Source organism: Rattus norvegicus, chromosome 10, assembly GCF_036323735.1.
Source record: "Rattus norvegicus strain BN/NHsdMcwi chromosome 10, GRCr8, whole genome shotgun sequence".
Classification (NCBI taxonomy): domain Eukaryota; kingdom Metazoa; phylum Chordata; class Mammalia; order Rodentia; family Muridae; genus Rattus; species Rattus norvegicus.
In genome coordinates this window covers 71,212,129-71,229,283 of record NC_086028.1, presented here as the reverse complement: position 1 = coordinate 71,229,283, position 17,155 = coordinate 71,212,129, and the positions used below count along the sequence as shown (strand labels likewise).

At 47.8% G+C, this 17,155-nt stretch overlaps 2 protein-coding genes across 3 annotated transcripts in view; one reads left to right on the top strand and one right to left on the bottom strand.

Annotated features, from left to right (window-relative positions):
• Tbx4 (T-box transcription factor 4) overlaps positions 1 to 1,139 on the bottom strand; it is a 30,078-nt gene extending 28,939 nt beyond the window's left edge. The window contains exon 1 of one of the 2 annotated variants that reach the window (XM_006247036.5): positions 586 to 1,139. The gene's annotated coding sequence lies outside the window, so the exon portion shown is untranslated. The remainder of the gene's footprint in view (positions 1 to 585) is intronic. The other variant, NM_001107034.1, reaches the window with a different exon arrangement.
• The window catches only part of LOC134480843 (large ribosomal subunit protein eL21-like), a 1,068,210-nt gene that overhangs the window by 447,095 nt on the left and 603,960 nt on the right, over positions 1 to 17,155 (top strand). The window lies entirely within an intron of this gene.

Here is a 17,155-nt window from a genome sequence, read left to right as displayed (position 1 = left end):
TTTCATTTGATCCTGAAAAAGACTATTGTGCTGACAAAAACCCTAAGGATTTCATCAGTTAACGGTTTTGTTGTTTTTTTGGTAATTGTTCTCATTCTGGTAATTTTGAGCTACTGTTACTTATGTAACGGCCACTGGTTTAAATCTGACGCGTCTGACGAGTCTGTGGCATCAAACAGCCCGTGGTTCTGATTACCCACATTTTTGCGTGGATTTTCAGTTTTCACCGCCAGTCCCAAGCCTTTTTTTCCCCCCTTTCTTATTCTGCGAATTCGAATTTCAAGGCCACAGCTCTTGTTTCTACGAAGCCGGCTCTTAAGCGATAATACTCTTAGGTCCCTAGACTCATTTAGTCCCATTACTCTAGACATGGGGCTTGTGCCCTTGCTACTGGGTGTCAGCCCGGGGCAACTACCTGGCTACCGAAGCACGGTCGTGATCCTCCTGCGGCTTTGACCACCCCAGGCCTTTACCCTAGTTGCTTGTTATTTAGCTCATCCCTCTGGATTCTGCTGCTTAAACCTGAGCTGGATGACCCCAGCCCCGCACCCTGCTCACCCGCGACGGACTGAAGCCCACACTCACCCTAACTGTGCCGCAGCATGCGGAGGCTCCTGCGGCCCCAGGTCTGCAACCAGCTCGGGTCCTAGAGGAGCGGGACCGCAGGGACACTGCCTGGGCCTCTGGGTCACCGTCCAGCTGCCTGCTGCGCCCTCGGGGCCCGGCACATCCCGGGTGTGGAGCGGGCCCTTGATCTCCGGGGCTGCACTTTGGGGCCTCTGCTCCCTCCTCCTGGTCCTCCCTCCCTCCGGGGCCGCCCCCCCTCCGTGCTGACGTCGCAGCTGTCAATCAGTTCTCGCCTGCCGCCCCCCGGAGAGGGGGAATTCTAGGGTCCTGGGACTCTTCCGTCCTCCCAGACCCCAAGCCTCGATTGGGCTGCAGGCTCCTCAGCAGTACAACCGGGTGTCCTCGCCGTGGTCCTAGGTCTGGGCAGGGGCCTGGAGCCCCGCATGGTTTAGATTAGAGAGGAGGGAAGAGGGGACGGGCGGCCGAGTCGCTGTGCCCTGTTCCCACTGAGGCTGGACAGCCCGGCCCGCTCCTCGGCCTGGACCTGGCCACTGGCCGGGTCACCTCCCTGCACCGGCTCTCCCACAGCCCCGCCTGCAAGCAGTGGACTTGGGAGCCCTGTGGCCAAGGGCACACACGCCCCGTACGGCCCCTGATCGCCCAGGCTCACACCTACAGCCCCGCGCCCTAGATCTGGCCAGAGGACCACGGGCAGCCGACAGGCCTGGTGAGACTATGAGTCCGCTGTGCGGTCACGGAGCAGTGCAAGGAGGAGGCTGGGTGGCCAGACCGGGCCTGGTACCAGTAGGATGCTTAACTAGCCTCAGTGGGAGCTTGGCCCCTCACCTAGCCACAGCTGGGCTTTGGGGGTACAGGGAATAGCTGAACCCTTTGAGGAAACTGCAGCCAAAAGGAGGTCCCCAAGATTCTATTCAATTCTCTTCCAGCCTGCAGAGCTGAGATGGCAGATGGCTCCTTCTGCTCTGAGCCAGAAAAAGTGAGGCCTGCTTAGTAGTCTAGACCTTGAGACTGCCTGCCTCCCTCTTGGTTCTTTTTCTTTAGATCTACGTCCAATCCCCACAACCTCCGAAGTACAGGCTCTTGTGGCCTTTGCCTCATGCGCATCTAGGCTCATAGCTTGCCACATGCCCAGGAAACTTGGTCAAGAATATGCCCGTCCACTCATCTCCAAAGGCCCCACAAATCTGTTAGTGGGGATCCCCAGCAATAGTTTTCAGTTCTCAGCATGGTCCGTGTCCCTTGATCCACTGGAGCCATCACCTTCCCAGTCAGCTTAGGATCTGCACTTAAGAAGCAGACTTAAGGCACAACACCAAGATAGTTTCCTGAAGGGATCTGCCCCCCTTTTCAAAGCTGAGAGGCAAGCCAGCATCCGCATCCGTGCCTCCTTAGCTCATGTACTCAAAGAAAGAAGCAAAACAAGGGTCTTGGGAAAAAACAAACTGTAGAGAGAATATCTTATGTCTGTATGGGCAGGCCTGGGAGGAAGAACCAGACTTAACTCCTACAACCAACCAACAGCTGCAGCTGTCAGGATCCAGTGGCCCAGCTTAGCCATCCCTGTTACCATCCCTAGTGTCTATGGATTGGATCCTTCCTCCCATAAACCAGGACCTCTGGGCTCACCTTTAATCCCAGCACTCACAGAGGCAGAGACAGGCAGATCTATAGGGGTTCAAGACTAGCCTGGTCTACAGAGTCAGTTCCAGGACAGTCAAGGCTACACAGAGAAACTTTGTCTCAAAAAACAAAACAACAAAAATGTCTCCCATACAGTCCCAAATTGAGGAGAGGAAACAACCTCTAAGAGGGGTGGAGAGGCTTAGTTCTCCTCACTCTGTCTCTTGGAATGGAGAAAGAAATGGGCCCAGAGTTTCAGAGTATGTCCAGTAGCCATGTTTCCTGTGCTAGAGAAAACTGGATAACAGTTCACAGTTCCTGCCCCCAGCTCCACACTTGTCTTCTTCAATAGCCTGCCTGTAGGGAAATCTTTCCCACACTGTAGGCAGGCTGACCAGGCAACTAACTGTGTGGAATGGGCAAACAGAGCCAGTGGTGAATTAGCAGGAACTGTATGAAGACTAGAGTTAGGCCAGACCCTGGAAGAATTTGTTGACAGTCAACGGGGGAAGTTCATGATGACACATCATGTAGTAAGGCTCTTAAATAATTAGACTGTGGTCTTCCTATAAGTTCACGTCTTTCTGGAGACTCGTGGGAGACGGTCTAAATCAGTATCAACTGGTTCACGATGATGTGGAGACATGAGATATGGAAGAGAAAGGCACGGTTTTGGCACTGAAAATAATGCAGCACACCAGCCAGCCAGTGACTGAGAGAGGAAACGAGCGCTCTCTCTCTCTCTCTCTCTCTCTCTCTCTCTCTCTCTCTCTCTCACACACACACACACACACACACACACACACACACTCACACTCACTCACTCACCTCAACTAACTAAACAATACCACTATATCCAATAAGCATTCTCACACTGGTTTGGGCTGGCTTAGGGGAAAGTCCTCAGGTTTGGTGTTAGGCTGGCCTTGGTTTTGATCCAGGCTTGAATCTTGAACCACCAATTAGCAGCTGTGACCTTAGGCAAGTCTCTTAACAGCCACATCAAATGGGGTGATCATGGCCCTACCAGCTATGGCAAAGACTGGCTGAGTCAGTGCATGTAAATGCCTGACGAGTGCTAGCTGCTCACCAAAGCTCTTGGTAGTTCTAAATTTTACCTCACTCCCCTCTTCCTCAAAAGCCCAAGGTGTTTTATAACAAACATAAGCTAGTGAAAATACAAATAGGAAGACAAATTGGAGCCAAGACAAAGGAGAAAGTATGTGCGTGGTCTTAAGGGTAGGAGAGCTGTAACCGACACCAAATTTGATTTACCAGCAGCAAAGATCAGGAAAGAACGATGTTACTCCACTTCAGAGAAGTTCAATCAGTACTTCCTTTTTCATTTTTATTTTTTATTTTGTATATGTGCCTGTGTGTATGTATACGTGAGTGTGTGTGTGTATCTATGTGTATGTGATGCATGTGTGTATATGAGTGTCTATGAGTGTGTATATGTGAGTGTGTGTGAGGGTGCATGTATGTGTGTATTAGTGTGTGTATATGAAAGAGTGTGTGTGTGAGAGTGTGTGTTTATGTGAGTGTGTGTGAGGGTGCATGTATGTGTGTATTAGTGTGCGTATATGAAAGAGTGTGTGTGTGAGAGTGTGTGTTTATGTGAGTGTGTGTGAGGGTGCATGTATGTGTGTATTAGTGTGCGTATATGAAAGAGTGTGTGTGTGAGAGTGTGTGTTTATGTGAGTGTGTGTGTATCTGAGTGTGTGTATGTATGTGTGTATAAGTATGTGTATGTATGTGTGTGACTGTGTATATGAGTGTGTGTGTGAGTGTGAGTATGTGTGTGTGTGTGTGTTACTCGTGTTTGTTTGTTGTTTGTTTTGCAACAGGATCTCTCACCAGCCCTGGGTTCTTCATATAGGCTAGGCTGGTTGGCCATGGCACTCCAGGGATTCACCTGTCTTTAACACTGGGATTGCAAATGTGCCAGTAATCCCAGTTTTTTTACATGAATTCTGGAGCTGAAATTCAGTTCCTCTGGCTTGCAAGGCAAGCACTTCCCTGACAGAGCTCTCTCCCCAGCCTAGAGGCAGTGATTCTGTAGTGAAGGAACAAACATGTTCCAGCCCTACATAATTTTTGAAAGCAGTTGTCTCCCATGTAAATGTTTATCCTTCTATTTGCACAGAATTTGGTTAAAAGTGGTTAGTGGCTGCACTCTCGTTTCATGCTGCTTGAGAACTCCATTTTAAAATCTTTATTCTATGCATTTATTCACCCAAAGAAATATTTACCCAGTGTTTACTGTGTGGCACTTTCCTAAATAAGAGGGAAGGCCAAGCTCCAGTCCCATTCGCTAGCTAACTAACTAACTACCTGCAAATCATTAACAAATAACACATAAGCTCAGTAATTCCTTCATCAAGACTCGTGGAGGGTGCGGGATTCCTGGAGGGGCAGGGGAGCCTCAGCCGGCACACTACAGTGATCTGCCCAAAGCCTAGGGTGGATGTGGTCAAGGCTGACTGCTTGGGCTAACAGCGGAGTGTGGTAATGTGCAATTACAATTTTCCATTTTGTTTATTTTACATGGCTGGGTGTTTTGCCTGCATGTATGTCTGTGAACCATGCGTGTGCCCAGGGAACTCCAAAGAGGGCACTGGATTTCCTAGAACTGGAGTTTCAGACAATGTAAACCACCATGTGTGTGTTGGAAATCTAACCCCAATCCTCTAGAAAAACATTCAATGTTCTTAACAACTGAGTCGTCTCTCTAGCTCCTTATTTTCCCTTTTTAAAAAACAGGTTCTGATGTAGCCATGGCTGGTCTTGAACTAATCCTCCTGCCTCCACCTCCCAAGTGCTGGGATTATACCATATGCACTACAGTTAGCTACTACGATTAGAAAGAAAAAAAGAATCTGGGCTGGGGTTGTAGCTCAGTTAGTAAAGTACCCTGTGACCTGCCTGCAGGAAGCCCTGGGTTCTGTCATCTCAGAAGCCTGTAGATAAAGGCAAGATGACCAGGAGTTCAAGGTCATCCTCTTATACATTAGGAATTTAAAGGCACCATGAGCAAGACCCCACCTCAAAAAGAAAAGTTGTGTGGGGAACAGTTAATAAATGCCTAAGACCAACTGAGTCACATTCTGTGAACAAAGCCCACGTGGGAACTATCACTCTGAAAGTCCTGATGTCCCCTCTCCTAGCCACCCTGCAGCTGGAAATGACACATGACCCCTTCATTGGCCAAGGACACCTAAGCAGAAGACTGGAAGAATGACTATTATGAAAACCATTTGTTTTCTTTACAGAAAGGAACACAATGAAACCAGTCAACACCCTCAATGCCCTCTGCCTCATTCCTCGTGGGTGAGCTCCTCAGAGTCCCCATACTTCCGAAGTTCAGAAGGATGAACAGTGCTGTGCTGAGGATGCCTGTGGCATCCCTAACTAAGCCCCATTTCTTTCCATTGTTCATCTGAATCTGTATTTTTTTTGTCCAAAGAAACTTGTAAGACCCATGACCAGGTCCCAGTGCAACGCTAAGCTGTTAGGCACTGCACAGGGAAAGACCTAGCTGAAGGTTTGAGTGGCCCTTGCCTGTGTAACCCTTGCCTGTGTAACCCGTCTTCCAGCCCTAGGCCAGGAAAACAAAGCCCTCCCTCCCCCTCCCAGTCACCTCAAGTTGTGTATTCTGGGATCTAAGGCCTGGGGTCCTTATTAAGTCTCCCAAGGGAAAGGATGGGTGAGGCCCTAGGACTTTACCTGTCCCCTGAGGCTTTATTATCTCCCAGTAGCCCAGGCTCTTGGTTCCGGGTTCCCCAGCCCAGGTCCCATTGGGATTAGCAAGCTCCTCCAGCTGTGTGGGGGCAGGGATCTAACCCCACTCTAGGGGGTGGGGGATGGGAGCGGAAGATGGTGGCAGCGGCGGTGGGGGCTGCAGGTGCTTCCCCTTGCTCCACAGATGAGGGCTGCTCACCTGACCTCTCACCCCAGTCTCCCCAGGCCCTTCTTCCACTAGAGAGAATTAGGAAACTTCCAGTTAGAAGAAATGGAGGCCTGAATTGCTGGATCCCTGAGCTGAATATGTCCTACCAGGCAGTCCTCTCTCAGGAGTGAGGTGGTTCTGGGATCTTCCATAGACACACTGCAAAGGCAAAGTGCAATATGGGTTGTAGGCACCCTGTGCTACCTCAGCTTTTCCTGTCCACAGCACCACACTCTCCCAAAGTGCCACTTCCTTCTGGTTTGCACCAAAAAGGCTTCTCTGAAATACGAGTCTTTCTCTGTCTGAGGAAGCTTGGATACTAGGCTTGGTCAGTTTGCAAACATTCTGGGTTAGGTTAATTAATTAATTAATAATTAATTTTTGTTTTGTTTTTCAAGACAGGGTCTCACCATGTAGCTCTCTGGCTGTCCTAGAACTCACTATGTAGATCAGGTTACTCACAGAAATCCCCCTGCTTCTGCCTCTGGAGGGCTAGGGTTAAAGGCAATGGGCCACTAAGGTCAGGAGGCTGCATAATTCTTACCCCTTCCAGTTTTCTTAAGCATGAATAACCCAAAAAGCCCTTGGGCTCAGAAATGTAGGACGCTAAGAATGCAGAGCTGTGGGATAGAGTTCAATAGTAGAACTTTTGCCCAATAAGTTAAAAGCTCAATTCCTCACAGTGCCACAAATAAATAGTAGATAAAACCCAGAGTGTAGGGAGATGGCTTGAGCCGAGGAACTCAAACCCAGCCTGGGCCATAGAGTGAGACCTAGTTTCAAAACAGAGAGATCCAGCCTGGTGTAACAGAGCCCAGAGGCCACAACAGCTTGGAGGCCATTCCTCACCCACAGAATGAATTTGATACCAATGTCCCAGAACAGCTGAAGGGACACAGTGACATCCCACAAAGGTGCTTTGAGGTCTCATCAACTAGCTCACATGCCCTGGGCACCTACAGCATGGCGGGCAGAATTCAGGAGGCAGTTCACCCCTATCATCCGATCGAGCGGGTGCCATCATTAACCCAATTTTACAGATAAAGAAACTGAGGTGAGAGAACTTGTCGAAGGTCAGACAGCCAGGAAATGAATTCAGGACTGCAAGTCAATTAGTCTGAATCTTTAGCACTGTGCTCTTTAGATATATGGCTCTGAGCTCACTTTTACGATTTGCATGGGAAGTGTCTCCCCCAGAATGGGCCACACATTGAAGACTTTCCCCCCAGCTGGTGAGATTATCCTCACAAGGCTCAGGATGGCTCTGACCTGAAGAATGGATGGATCGCTGGTGAATTCATAATTTAATGGAGTCACTGGGAAATGATGGAAATTTCAGCAGTGAAGCAGAGAATGGTTAGACGATCACTGGGGCGTGTCCTCGGGCTCTACACCTTGTTCCAGGAACCTCTCTGTCTCCTTTCTTTTCTGCAACCTGGCTGCTATCCAGTGACCAGCTCTGCTCCATTAAACCCACCTGACACAGTGTCCTTTCTCACCAAGGGCCTAGAAACAATAGAGCCAGTGACCATGGTCTTAAGCCCCCGAGACCATGAGTCAAAAACACAAAACAAAACAAACAACAACAAAAACAAACAAACAAACAAAAAACCCACTCTCCCTTTTTCACATTATTTCTCTCGAGTAAGTTGTCATAGCAGCAAAAAGCAAAAGGTTAACACAGTCACTTATCAGTAGTTTTTCTTATTAGCAGAAGACAACAGTACCATCTTCACACTCCTGCTGTCAGAGCAACAGGCATAGCAGCCTGTACCTTGAGTCCCAGTTACTCAGGAGACCAAGGCAGGAGAATCACTTGAACACTGAAGTTTTGAGGCTGTCTGGACAGCCCGGGGAGGTTTTACCACTTAAAGAAAGAAAGAAAGAAAGAAAGAAAGAAAGAAAGAAAGAAAGAAAGAAAGAAAGAAAGAAAGAAAGGAAGGAAGGAAGGAAGGAAGGAAAACAAGCCAGCAGCTGTGCCTCATGCACAGGAGCACTCTGGTTCTGGTGTCATTATTCCAAGGGTCTTGCCCAGGGTCTCATGGGAAGGGGCCATTTGGAGTAATAGTACTCAGGAAACAATAGCTTTAACTAGTACATTGCTTCGTGGTTCTTTTTGTTTGAAGTGTTCGGTATCAAACCCAGGCCTTGGTAGATACTAAATTTTCTTTCTTTTCTTCCTTTCCCTTTTGAAGTTTGAGGCAAGGTCTCATTTTATAATACAGGCTGGAATGGACCTCACAACGTAGCCCAGGTTATCCTCGAGCACTTAGTGAGCCTCTACCTCAGCCTCCCATGTGCTATTATAACAGGCATAATAAGTCTCACACCTAGAAATGCTAGATTCTCTAATAAAAAAAAATGCCCCCAGAGACCAGAAAATTAATTTCCTCTTCTGTCAGGCTCTCTTGGGACTGACAAGGTAGTTCAGTGGGTAGCATGAAGCTCAATCCCCAGAGCCCATGTAAATGTGAAAGGAGAGCAGTTCATAAAGTTGCTCTCTGATATCCACATGAGAGATTAAAAAAAAATAAGTGGGGAGACAGAGAGAGAGGCAGATGGAAAGGGAGAGAGAGGAAGAGAGAGGGGAAGGGGACGGGGGAGGGAGGGGGAGGGGTGGGGGAGGGGAGGGGGAGGGTGGGGGAGGGGAGGGGAGGGTGGGGGAGGGGAGGGGGTGGGCAGAAGAGAAGAGGGGAAGGGGGGAAGAGAACGAGCTCCTCTCTCATCCTTCATGGTCCCAAGAGTGTTATGTTCTGTAACCATGCTGATGCCACCTAGCCAGTTGTTCAAGAGAACGGGGTATTCCTTCTCCAGGTCCTGTTGTTGGCAGAAGGAGAACTTTATACACACAAGCTCTGTATAGCAAACTTTCAGGTGCAGAGATGTTGTGGAAGGGCCCTTTCTAATAGGGCATCAGTCTTGACCAAACAAGCAAGGGAAGCTGTGCCCCCATTGGGTTGAATCCTTCATCACAGGCCTTGGGCCCAGACCTGATGCCCCAGAGAAAATGCATCTCTGCTCCTAGAGGGACTCAGAAGGTTTGCACAGAGCTCTGATCTCTCCCTCTTCTAATATGATTGGCTATCAGAAAGACACCGTATCTACTCGCCTACAGAAAGTAAGTGAGCCTCATTCTAGAAAAAAAGAACTTAAGAATGCCTGATGTGGACATTGATGGGAAGAGTGGGAAGAAACTGGAAAGGGGTTCTTGATCACTGCGAGTGAAGGACAGCTTTCTCTGGCATATTTCACGGTGAGAAGATGTTGAGCTGGAAGCCTAGGAGAAAATGGTCCTTGCCTCCAAGACCCAGAAGTGTATCCATCTAATGCTTGGGAAACGCCTTCTAATGTCCAGCTCCAACCCTCTCCCTGCCGTTGGTCTTTTCTCTAAGGAATCAAGAGGCAAGCTGGAGTTCTGTTAACGGGTTAGACTTCCACAGTAAGAGTTTCCATTCCCTCATTCGATCCCAAAGCTTGGGGGGGGGGGTGCTGGAGGAGGTGGGGTGGATGGAGCTGTCCGAGGAATGCCATGCCTCAAAGCTAAGCCAATGCTGGCACGGCAAAGGGTACAGATTCTGGGTTGCAGGCTGGAACTGCGACTTCTCCAACAGAGTCAACAGATGACTCTGCCTCTTTGCGTCTTCTGAAGCTCTTTCTTTGAACATGCCCCTTTATTTATTGGGCTTCATTTAACCTCAGCCATGTCCTTCTGGGATCATTTATCTGGTAACTGTCACTCAAACTGCGCTGGCATTAACCTCATAATCCTATTGATTTCCTCCAAGATACTTGGAGGTTTTCCCATCTTTTTGCCCGTCTGGATAGATCGAATCCCAGTTCTGATCGCTATCGTGGAAGACATCCCAGGTTAAGGAACACATCTGCCCAGATGATATCTGGGGGTTCCTGCCTTCACTTTTGTCCTTTCCAGACTCAGTTGCTTATGTCCAAGCGAAGGTGGACACGACCATCATCAGGAGATCGCTGAGTGGCTGCTGAGTCTGTCCTTCAGTTCAAAGGGACCGAGATTCACCAATCACAGCACTGATCATTCAGGAAGGGTGAGAGACCCAATCACTGAGAAAAAAGGCAGAGAGGGTGGAGCCGAGGCCCAGGCGTGCGCCACCACGTGGCCTCAGGCCCGCGTCTTCCCGCCACCTGTGGCTGGTAGTCTGGCCCCTGTCGAGCTGCAGCTGCAGCTCCCAGACGCCACCCCAGCCCGTCGCCAGGGGATTAGTGCACGTCTGTTGGTGGGGACAGCCTCAGTGGGGGTTGTCCCGGCCAGACAAGGGTCGCCATTTCGCCCTTCCACAGACTTCCCTCTCTCAGACCAGTGTGGGGCAGGGGGATTGCTTTGAAGGGGAGGGTCTCAATGACCGGGATGGGGGGTGCAGATCTCTTCTAGAGTGGGGGGTAACTGGAGACCCCCCTCCCTGTCACGCCTGAGCCACATGTGCTGGGAAGTTCATTTCCCCTTGTCTTGCAGCACAGGCTCTGGGATTGACCCTGAGAGTGACCCCAGTGTCAGGAGGCATTAATGATCTCCATACGGGCAATAAACAGGCAGCCGGGCTGGCTTGGTGTGGAGGGACCCTGCAATGGGGCCGCCTTATTAGCCTCACATTCGCTTGTGGGTATAGGCTTAATTAGCTGGGTTCCCCCTTTTAGGCCTCCTCCCCCAAGCAGCCTGGAGCTCCATGGGAATATAGCTGGAGACCTGCAGTCTTCGGCCAGGTTCCTCTGTTTTTGGTGGACTCCCTCAACAGGCAATGTCTCCCCAGGTTGGCTCAGCCATTTGCCTTCCTCTAATAGAACTTGGAGGTCTCTCTGACATACGCCATCTTTTGTTTTAAAGCCTCCAGTGGTCCAAGTCCTCAAGCATTTCAAGTCAACACCCTTTTATCAACCAGACCCAGGAACAAACATTCTTCCTCATAGATAACTGAATTCCCCCCCCCACCTGAGTTTTTGAATGAGCTGAACCTTATTTTCCCACTAAGAAGGTGGCTAATGACCACCCTTCCCCTCCAGTGTCTACCAACTGCCCAGGTTATTACACAGCACGATCTGATTTATCACTACCTACTCAGAATCCATTTCTATGTATGAAGTTGCTGGTCCCTGAGTGTGTGGCTTGACCTCTCCGGGCCTCCAGTTTCCTTGTCTGGATAGCTCATTGGACCTATATGCTACTCACAGTGCTAAACACTAGAAGCTGAGTAAAGCTGAGAAAACAGGCTACCCAGTTAGGGGAGTCCCCTATCTCCATGAAGAGCCGGACTCCTTGTAAGTTTATGCAGCTCAAGGCTAAAATCAAATCCATACTGAGGAGAGTACAGGAGAAGGACCAGCCAGCTCATCCTGGCTGGTTAAGGAAGGTTTCTTGAGAGAAGATCATGTGAATGGAATCCTGTGAGGCAGAGAACAGTGAAGGACACAGGGAGAGAGACTGTGTGCAAATCAGGGAGAGTCATATTTAAGGAGCGAGAAGGAGCCAGGAAGGAGAGGCAAAAACTTAAGATTAACTTGTGTTTTAGAAGACCTCTATTGGTGAGATGAATATGTGTGTTCATGGGAACTGGCCTCTTAAGAGTTGTGAGAACAGGGAAATTACTAGAAAGATGTTAGAGTAGTAAGCGTCAGGAATTACGTGTATTCATCATATACTCTGTCTAGTGTATGACGGATTGTACACATTCAGGATCTGTTCCCCTTCTTCAGGCTCCAAACCCCAGTGTGGTTGTTTGAATGAGAATGGACCTCTGTCTGGCTAGTTTTATGTAAATTTGACACTAGTTAGAGTCATCTGAGAAGAGGGAGCCTCAGTGGAGAAAATACCTATTATGGAGGCTGCGGGCAAGCCTGCAGGACATTTGTTAAGTGATGATCCATAGGGGTGGGCCCAGCCCACTGTGGGTGGTGCCAACCCTGGGCTGGTGGTCCTAGGTTCTATAAGACTGAATAAGCCATGTGGAGCAAGACAGTAAGAAGTGCACCCCTCCATAGCCTCTGCATTGGCTCCTGCCTCCAGGTTCTTGTCCTGTTTGAGTTCTTTCAATGAACAGTAATGCTGAAGTGTAAGTCAAATGAAACCTTTCCTCCCCAACTTGCTTTAGATGACAGTATTTCATCACAGCAAAAGGACAGTCCTAAACAGGACACCCCCATAGGTTCGTATGTTTGAATACTTAGTCTCTAGTGGGTGGGACTCTTTGGGAAGGATTAGGAGGTGTGGCCTAGTTGAAGGTGGTGTGTCACTGTGGGGTGGGGGCTTCGAGATTTCAAAAGACTCATGGGATTCCTAGATCCCTCTCTGCCTCCTACTTGCAGATTGAGATGTGAGTTCTTAGCTGTTCCTGCTGCCTCTGCTGGATCATCACAGTCTATAAGCTTGTAAAAACGTAAACCCAATTAAATGCTTTCTTTTATAAGTTGCCTTGGTCATGAGGCTTTGTCACAGCAATAGAAAAATAGCTAAGTCACCTAGTATAGTTTTAAGAGAGAAAATTGTTCCTAATGAGTACAATTTAGTAAGACCATCCATGCAGGAGGTCTGCCCAGCCCTAGCCAAGGCATGTGACTCACACATTCCCTTCCTAGAATTTCGATCTTGTTCATGAAAGAAAGGAGTTGAGCCATCCTCCTTTGGCTAAACCCATACTGTTTATCTGAGCCTCAGCAAAGATACTATGCAGTTAGTAACATTCTTCTACTGTCTTCTCTGTGTCCTAAAGGAGCTGTGTGCTTATACCCACTGCTCAGCTCTGCATTTCCAGGCCTGAATCCTCATCTTTCCAGTGAGTCCCTCCCAGGTCAGGTCAACCAAGGATGTCTGCAGAGCTCTGACAACAGAATCCTATCTAGTCATGGAAACTTTAAGAGAGACAGTTGAGTGTGGGAAAAAGATAAGCTTCATGTTGGTCTTGGTGCCACTAAAGTTAGAACTGCCGGGGTTGTGGATCCTGATTTAAGACACTTAAGTATATGGTAGGAGTTTATACTGTTCAAGAACACCAAGAATAGATCCTTTGGAGATGTGGAAAAGGAAACCAGAAGTAAAGTTAAGGTGAGCCAAGAGAGAATGCCGTTCTGCAGAGAGAGGGAGTCAACCCTGTAAACCATGGATAACATGTGAAGGAGGGGAGGGGACCATTGGTGGCCAATAGGAGCAGACTGCAGGCAGGGGCGATCATAGTTAATCTCTTTCTCACAGGGCTGGTGCAAGTGTAGATGTTACCAACCATTAGGATCAGCCACCATCAGAGAGGCTGGAACTCTTGGTTTCCTTGGACTTCTGGAAAGTCCTATAGCTCTGTCACAATGAAATTGTCCCCTCCCCCTTGTGGGCAGTGGCTGAGGCTTAGCAACAGACTCTTGCAGATCTCTGGAGTCCTCACCTGCCCCAGAGGGGTTCTGTCAGAAACCTAGGACCCAATAGAGAAACTAAGATAAAGTGCTAAGAAAACTAGATGTCCACAGGAACGAAAAAAAACAGACCATCATACTCCAGCCTGTATAGAACTAATTCAAGGGGCTGGTGATGGGTGGGGAGTAAAAGCACTTGCCACCAAGACTGGTGGCCTGAGTTCAATCCTGGGACCCACACAGGAAAGGGAGAGAACTGAGTCCCAAAAGTTACCCTCTGACCTCCACACATACACCATAGTGTGTGTTCCCCCTCCCCTGACACGATAAATAAGTGTAATAAAAAAACTTTAAACTAACTATAAATGTGAGATATAAAACCAAAGACAGTCTAGAAGTTAACCCAGGGGAAATCCTTAATACTGGCCACAGTTTCTTTGGAAGGCCCCACCAAATGCAGAGGCAACCAACACTAAAAGAAACGCATAGAACTCTCTCAAGTTAAGTCTTCTACACAACAAAAGAAACAATAAAAATGAAAAGGGAAGCCGGAAGAACGGGTGAAAATATTTGCAAACCATGTCAGGGAGTTAGGAGGTTAATGAACAATACAATAAACTCACACGACTCAACAGCAGAGTTTGAAGCGTGAGGCAAAAGGCCTGAACAGACATTTTGTTTGTTTAGTTGGTTGGTTTTTGCTGCTAGTTGGTTTTTGTTTTGTTTTAGTTTTTCAAGTCAGGGGGTTTCTCTGTGTAGACATTTTTATAAAGAAGATATACAGGGGGCCAGCAAGATGGCCCAGCGGGTAAAAGCACTTGCCCCGTGCCTCACTTTGATCACTGGAACCCATATAAAAGTTCAAATGAAGTGGTTCCCATCTGTAATCCCAGCCAGATGAGAGGGGAATCATCCAGACAGTCAAACTGGCAGAAAGGAGGAGAACCTTTCCCAGAAACAAGGTAACAGGAAAGAGGAGAGAGCTCCCACAGTGTCCCCAGGCAGAAGTGCATGCAATCTTTTTGAAAAAGGAGAGGTTGGGGGGGGCACCCTCATAGAGGCAAAGGGGAGGGAGGAGAGGGAGGTTATGGGATGGGGGCTTGTGGGTGGGGGATAACCAGGAAGTGGGAAATCATTTGAGATGTAAATGAATGGAATGATTAATTAAAAGAAAAAAAGAAAGATAAATGAATAATGACTACATTGCTTCATGAGAATAATCAGAGAAATGCAAATCAAAGTTACAATTAGGAGTCCCCTCACACCTTGAGAATGGTGTTCTTTATTTGCTTAGGGCTTAGAGCTCAGGCTGGCCTTGAACAGCTAAGAGTGACCTTGAGCTCTTTTTTGTTTGGTGTGTTTGTTTGTTGAGACAGAGTTTTTCCATGTAGCCTTGGCTATCCCAGAATTAGCTCTGTAGACCAGGCTGGACTCCAACTTGGAGACACACCTGCCTCTGTCTCCGGAGTGCTGGGATTGTGGGTGTGCACCACTGCACCCAATTTACAGAACTTTTTAAAAATGTCAAGCAAGGCAGGTGGTGGCTCACACCTTAACATTACCACAGTGGTTATATTAAACACTCAGGAGGCAGAGGCAGGCAGAACTCCATGAGTTCAAGACCAGCCTGATACACACACACACACACACACACACACACACACACACACACACACTGAGGATATAAGAGGAAGAGGAAATCTTATACCACATGGAAATGTGAATTGATTCAGTTGTATCAGTATTATGGTGGCACCACAGTAATTAAAAATGAAACCACCAGGGCTGGAGAGATGGCTCAGAGGTTAAGAGCACTGACTGCTCTTCCAGAGATCCTGAGTTCAATTCCCAGCAACCACATGGTGGCTTACAACCATCTATAATCAGGTCTGGTGCCCTCTTCTGGCCTGCAGGCATACATACATACATACATACATACATACATACATACATACATGATGTATACATAATAAATAAATAAATGTTAAAAAAAGAAATGAAACCACCACCTGATATGGCAATCCCACTTCTGAATATTTACTCCAAAGAAGTTAAAATCAGATTTTTGTTTTGTTTTGCAAAGATAGGGTTTCTCTGTGTAGCCCTGGCTGTCCTGGAACTCAACTGTAGACTAGGCTGGCCTTGAACTCAGAGATCCATCTGCCTCTGTCTCCTGGGTCTAAAGGCATGCACTGCCACCACCCAGCGGAAATCAGATATTAAAGTGAGTCCTGTTGGTATAGTCTCCATGAAAGAATACTGGAATGGTCTGAATATGCTTGGCCCAGGGGGTGGCACTATTAAGAGGTGTGGTCGAGTTAGAGTGGACGTGGCCTTGCTGGAAGAAATGTGTCTCTTAGAGGGTGGGCTAAGAGACCCTTCCCCTAGGTGCCTGGAAGACAGTCTTTTCTTCTTCAGATCAAGATATAGAACTCTCAGCTCCTTCCAAGGTATGCCTGCCTGGACACCGCCATGCTCCCACCTTGATGTTAATGGACTGAACCTTCGAATCTGTAAGGCAGCCCCCGTTAAATGGCCTGTACAAGAGTTGCTGTGGTCATGGTGTCTCTTCGTAGCAATGGAAACCCTAACTAAGACAACTACTGTGGAAATATTAAAAAGTAGGTCTCCACATGAAACCTCACCCCTCTGGTATAGCTGAGGCAGGAGAAAAAGAAGTGGGGACCTAGGGGAAGTGATTGGAATCCGAAAGGGTCAGCCACCACAGGTGGCTCCTATCAAAGGTTCTCTGCTCTTCTTCCCCTACTTGAGGCTAGTGTTTGTCTCTCCCACCCGAATCCTCTGTTCTTTGTACCATTAATGGACCTTATAGAGTCTGTTAGCTCAGACACCCAGCCTCCAGGAATGTGAAAAAACAAAACAAAACAAAAACAAAACCTTCCTGTTCTCTGTCTCCCAGTCTCGAGTATTTTGTTGTAGAGGCACATAAGGGAAGCACCGGGAAGCCTGTGCTCACTGTGGTGTTACTCACAAACAACCTAGGTGTTCAGGGTTGGTAGGTTAAACCAGACGTGATTATGTACATGTGGATGTGTCAGCTCGATAAAATAGTTCTTAGCTTTGAGAGAGGAAAACCATGCCAGCTGCAAATGAATGCACAGACCTGGAGGACATTATGCTAAGCGAAATAAGACAGGCACAGAAAGATGGGAGCTAAATCATCTCGCTTAATGAGTGGAATTTGAAATCATCCAACGTGCAGAAGCAGAGAGTGGACTCTAGAGGGGAGGAAATGGGGAGGTGGTACTTTAAAAATGTAGCTATGCCAGATGAATATATTCCGGAGCTCTAGTGTGTGTTATGATTTGGAGAGATACTGTATTGTATACTGGATACTTATAAAGAAGGTGGATCTTCAGTGTTCTCTCTCACACACAGGCAATGGCTATGTAAGATGATGAATATGTTAACTAGCTTTACTGTAGTGACTTCCATTATATACAATATATGTCATATAATATATATGTGTCATATTTAATATATTTGTGTATATATATGTATGTATGCATGCCTTCCATACACACCATTCTAAAAGATAAGATGGTGACAGCACTTGGTAGGGGTCTCTGTGAGTTCAAGGTCAGCTTGGTCTACAGAGGATTAAAGGATTCC